This window comes from Somniosus microcephalus, chromosome 5 (assembly GCF_052327205.1).
Source record: "Somniosus microcephalus isolate GS21.2 chromosome 5, FLI_Smic_1.0, whole genome shotgun sequence".
NCBI lineage: Eukaryota > Metazoa > Chordata > Chondrichthyes > Squaliformes > Somniosidae > Somniosus > Somniosus microcephalus.
Genome location: NC_140991.1, coordinates 5,307,313 through 5,312,357, shown reverse-complemented (window position 1 = coordinate 5,312,357; position 5,045 = coordinate 5,307,313). Strand labels below are relative to the sequence as shown.

Here is a 5,045-nt window from a genome sequence, read left to right as displayed (position 1 = left end):
AGGGAGGGAAGGAGGGAGGGAAGGAAGGAGGGAGGGAAGGAGGGAGGGAAGGAGGGAGGGAAGGAGGGAGGGAAGGAGGGAGGGAAGGAGGGAGTGGGGAAGGAGGGAGGGAGGGAGGAGGGAGGGAGGGAGGAGGCGGCAGGGAGTAGGGAGGGGGAGGGAGGGATGAGGGAGGGAGGAAGGAGGGAGGGAGGAAGGAGGGAGGGAGGAAGGAGGGAGGGAGGAAGGAGGGAGGAGGAAGGAGGGAAGGAGGGAGGGAGGGGAGGAAGGAGGGAGGGAGGGAGGGAGGAAGGAGGGAGTGAGTGAGGAAGGAGGGAGGGAGTGAGGAAGGGGGGATGGAGGAGGGAGGGAGGGAGGGAGGGAGGAAGGAAGGAGGGAGGGAGGAAGGGAGGAAGGAGGCAGGGAGGAAGGAGGGAGGAAGGAGGGAGGGAGGGGGGAGGGAGGGGGGAGGGAGGGAGGAAGGGGGGTGGAGGAGGGAGGAGGGAGGGAGGGAGGGAGGAAGGAGGGAGGAAGGAGGGAGGGAGGAAGGAGGGAGGGAAGGAGGGAGGGAGTGGGGAAGGAGGGAGGGAGGGAGGGAGGAAGGAGGGAGGGTGGAGGCGGCAGGGAGTAGGGAGGGGGAGGGAGGGATGAGGGAGGGAGGAAGGAGGGAGGAGGAGGGAGGGAGGAAGGAGGGAGGGAGGAAGGAGGGAGGGAGAAGGAGGGAGGGAGAAAGGAGGGAGGGAGGAGGAGGAAGGAGGGAAGGAGGAGGGAGGGAGGGAGGGAGGGAGGAAGGAGGGAGGGAGTGAGGAAGGAGGGGGGGAGTGAGGAAGGGGGGATGGAGGAGGGAGGGAGGGAGGGAGGGAGGGAGGGAGGGAGGAAGGGAGGAAGGAGGGAGGGAGGAAGGAGGGAGGAAGGAGGGAGGAAGGAGGGAGGGAGTGAGGAAGGGGGGTGGAGGAGGGAGGGAGGGAGGGAGGGAGGGAGGAAGGAGGGAGGAAGGAGGGAGGAAGGGAGGAAGGAGGGAGGGAAGGAGGGAGGGAGTGGGGAAGGAGGGAGGGAGGGAGGGAGGAAGGAGGGAGGGTGGAGGCGGCAGGGAGTAGGGAGGGGGAGGGAGGGATGAGGGAGGGAGGAAGGAGGGAGGAAGGAGGGAGGAAGGAGGGAGGAAGGAGGGAGGGAGGAGGGAGGGAGGAGGGAGGGAGGGAGGAGGGAGGGAGGAGGGAGGGAGGGAGGAAGGAGGGAGGGAGGGAGGAGGGAGGGAGTGAGGAAGGAGGGAGTGAGTGAGGAAGGGGGGATGGAGGAGGGAGGGAGGGAGGGAGGAGGGAGGAAGGAGGGAGGGAGGGAGGGAGGGAGGGAGGGAGGAAGGAGGGAGGAAGGGAGGGAGGGAGGAGGGAGGGAGGGAGGAGGGAGGGAGGAAGGAGGGAGGGAGGGAGGAGGGAGGGAGGGAGGAGGGAGGAGGGAGGGAGGGAGGGAGGAAGGGTGGGAGGAAGGAGGGAGGGAGGAAGGAGGGAGGGAGAAGGAGGGAGGGAGGGAGGAGGAAGGAGGGAAGGAGGGAGGGAGGGAGGGAGGAAGGAGGGAGTGAGTGAGGAAGGAGGGAGGGAGTGAGGAAGGGGGGATGGAGGAGGGAGGGAGGGAGGGAGGGAGGAAGGAAGGAGGGAGGGAGGAAGGGAGGAAGGAGGGAGGGAGGAAGGAAGGGGGGATGGAGGAGGGAGGGAGGGAGGGAGGGAGGGAGGAAGGAAGGAGGGAGGGAGGAAGGGAGGAAGGAGGGAGGGAGGAAGGAGGGAGGGAGGGAGGGAGGGAGGAAGGAAGGAGGGAGGGAGGAAGGGAGGAAGGAGGGAGGGAGGAAGGAGGGAGGAAGGAGGGAGGAAGGAGGGAGGAAGGGAGGAGGGAGGGAGGGAGGAGGAGGGAGGGAGGAAGGAGGGAGTGAGGAAGGGGGGTGGAGGAGGGAGGGAGGGAGGGAGGGAGGGAGGAAGGAGGGAGGAAGGAGGGAGGAAGGAGGGAGGAAGGAGGGAGGGAGGAAGGAGGGAGGGAAGGAGGGAGGGAAGGAGGGAGGGAGGAGGGAGTGGGGAAGGAGGGAGGGAGGGAGGAGGAAGGAGGGAGGGTGGAGGCGGCAGGGAGTAGGGAGGGGGAGGGAGGAAGGAGGGAGGGAGGAGGGAGGGAGGGAGGAGGGAGGGAGGAAGGAGGGAGGGAGGAAGGAGGGAGGGAGGAAGGAGGGAGGGAGGAAGGAGGGAGTAAGGAGGGAGGGAGGATGGAGGGAGGGAGGAAGGAGGGAGGGAGGGAGGAGGGAGGGAGGGAGGAGGGAGGGAGGGAGGAAGGAGGAGGGAGGGAGGGAGGAAGGAGGGAGGGAGGAAGGAGGGAGGGAGGGAGGAGGAAGGAGGGAAGGAGGGAGGGAGGGAGGGAGGGAGGGAGGAAGGAGGGAGTGAGTGAGGAAGGAGGGAGGGAGTGAGGAAGGAGGGAGGGGGGATGGAGGAGGGAGGGAGGGAGGGAGGAAGGAAGGAGGGAGGGAGGAAAGGAGGAAGGAGGGAGGGAGGAAGGAAGGGGGGATGGAGGAGGGAGGGAGGGAGGGAGGGAGGGAGGGAGGGAGGAAGGAGGGAGGGAGGAAGGGAGGAAGGAGGGAGGGAGGAAGGAGGGAGGAAGGAGGGAGGAAGGGAGGAGGGAGGGAGGGAGGGAGGGAGGGAGGAAGGAGGGAGGAAGGAGGGATGGAGGGAGGAGGGGAGGGAAGGAGGGAGGGTGTGGGGAAGGAGGGAGGGAGGGAGGGAGGAAGGAGGGAGGGTGGAGGCGGCAGGGAGTAGGGAGGGGGGAGGGAGGGATGAGGGAGGGAGGAAGGAGGGAGGAAGGTGGGAGGAAGGAGGGAGGGAGGAAGGAGGGAGGGAGGGAGGAGGGAGGGAGTGAGGAAGGAGGGAGTGTGTGAGGAGGGGGGGATGGAGGTGGGAGGGAGGGAGGAGGGAGGAAGGAGGGAGGGAGGGAGGGTGGAGGAAGGAGGGAGGGAGGAGGGAGGAGGGAGGAGGGAGGGAGGAAGGGAGGAGGAGGGAGGGAGGAGGGAGGGAGGGAGGAAGGAGGGAGGGAGGAGGGAGGGAGGAAGGAGGGAGGAAGGAGGGAGGGAGGAAGGAGGGAGGAAGGAGGGAGGGAGGAAGGAGGGAGGAAGGAGGGAGGTAGGATGGAGGGAGGAAGGGAGGAAGGAGGGAGGGAGGGAGGGAGGGAGGGAAGGAGGGAAGGAGGGAGGGAAGGAGGGAGGGAAGGAGGGAGGGAGTGGGGAAGGAGGGAGGGAGGGAGGAAGGAGGGAGGGTGGAGGCGGCAGGGAGTAGGAGGGGGAGGGAGGGATGAGGGAGGGAGGGAGGAAGGAGGGAGGAAGGAGGGAGGAGGGAGGGAGGGAGGAAGGAGGGAGGAAGGAGGGAGGAAGGAGGGAGGGAGTGAGGAAGGAGGGAGGGAGTGAGGAAGGGGGGATGGAGGAGGGAGGGAGGAAGGAAGGAAGGAGGGAGGGAGGGAGGGGGAAGGAGGGAGGAAAGGGAGGAGGGAGTGAGGAAGGAGTGATGGAGGGGGGAGGGACGGATGGAGGAAGGAGGGAGGGAGGGAGTGAAGAAGGAGGGTGGGATGGAAGGAGGGAGGGAGGAGGGAGGGAGTGAGGAAGGAGGGATGGAGGAGGGGGGGAGGGAGAAAGGGAGAAGGGAAGGAGGGAGGGACGGGAGGAGGGAAGAAGGAGGGAGGGAAGGGGGAGGGAAGAAGGAGGGAGGGAAGGGGGAGGGAAGGGGGAGGGAAGAAGGAGGGAGGGAAGGGGGAGGGAAGAAGGAGGGAGGGAAGAAGGAGGGAGGGAAGAGGGAGGGAGGGGGGAAGGAGGGAAGAGGGAGGGAGGGGGGAAGGAGGGAAGAGGGAGGGAGGGGGGAAGGAGGGAAGAGGGAGGGAGGGGGAAGGAGGGAAGAGGGAGGGTTGAGTGAGTGAGTTGAGTAGAAAGGAGGAGGAGAGGCAGGGAGACAGGAGAGAATGAGACAGGGAACATTAATGTGAGAATCAGGGGGCGACAGAAGAGAAAGGGGGAAAGATTGAAGGAGAGGAGAAAGAAGCAGGAATGTTGGAGGACGGGAGAGAAGCAGAAACACTGGGAGAAGTGAGAGCGGCGGATTAAAGCGGGAGCGAGAATAGCCATTTGCAGTAAGAGGCAGAGAGAGACTGTGGGCAGGTCTCCACACTGTGAATGGAGCAGTTTTCACAGCACAATAGGGGCGGCTCGCTACTCACCACAAGCTGGCGAACTCCCGAGATTGGACACAAGAGAGGACGAGACCCAGCGAGCAAAGCGTGCGCACCATCAACATCTCCATCTCCAACCCTGGGGGACTGTGGAGAGACTCCGGGATCAGAGACTCCGGGACTCCGCCCCAGGGACTGACCGAGCCAGGAGAGGCAGCACAGATCAGGAAACCCAGCTCAGAGCCGCAAATAGCGGCGCAGAGCGGAGTCCGCCAACTCTGCACCCAGGTCTTGTTGGCTTCCCATAGTCTCCAAGGGAGGGAGTCCCGGAGTCACTGCACAGTCTGGGATCGCTGCTTGTGGGGACCTCAGCAGAACTCCTGCAAACCCAACTCAGCCTTCCTTCGGGACTGAGCGGCCTCCGTCTTCACATTGAGCCAGGCTGGAGTGCAGGGGGCAGTTTATATCACAAGCGGACATCCTGGCGGGGGTCCAGGGTCCCCAGGCTGGATGAAGAGCGGGTGGTGCGAGGTTCGTGTGGAGCATAAACACTGGCATGGACCGGTTTCCCTGCTGTAACTTGTCAGGATTTCTATCAGACCAGTGGCCCTTATCTTCAAGAAGCACATTGACCTCTCTCCCTGCTCTAGCTTCCTGACCCATCTCGCCTTTCATCAACATCCTTGTCAGCTGCTGTGCCCAATTGAATCATAGAAATTTATGGCAGAGAAGGAGGTCATTCGGCCCATCTTGTCCGTGCCAGCCGATAAAGATCTGTCCAGCCTAATCCCACTTTCCAGCTCTTGGTCCGTAGCCCTGTAGGTTACGGCACTTCAAGTGCATATCCAAGTACTTTTTAAATGTAATGAGGGTTTCTACCTCTCCCA

General features: G+C 64.7%; 1 long non-coding RNA gene across 1 annotated transcript in view; it reads right to left on the bottom strand.

Moving 5' to 3' along the window:
* Window positions 1-4,551, bottom strand: part of LOC147116834 (uncharacterized) — a 29,588-nt gene extending 25,037 nt beyond the window's left edge. The window contains exon 1 of the long non-coding RNA XR_015078262.1: window positions 4,207-4,551. This is a non-coding gene — a long non-coding RNA (uncharacterized LOC147116834). The remainder of the gene's footprint in view (window positions 1-4,206) is intronic.
* Between the last annotated feature and the right edge of the window lie 494 nt (window positions 4,552-5,045).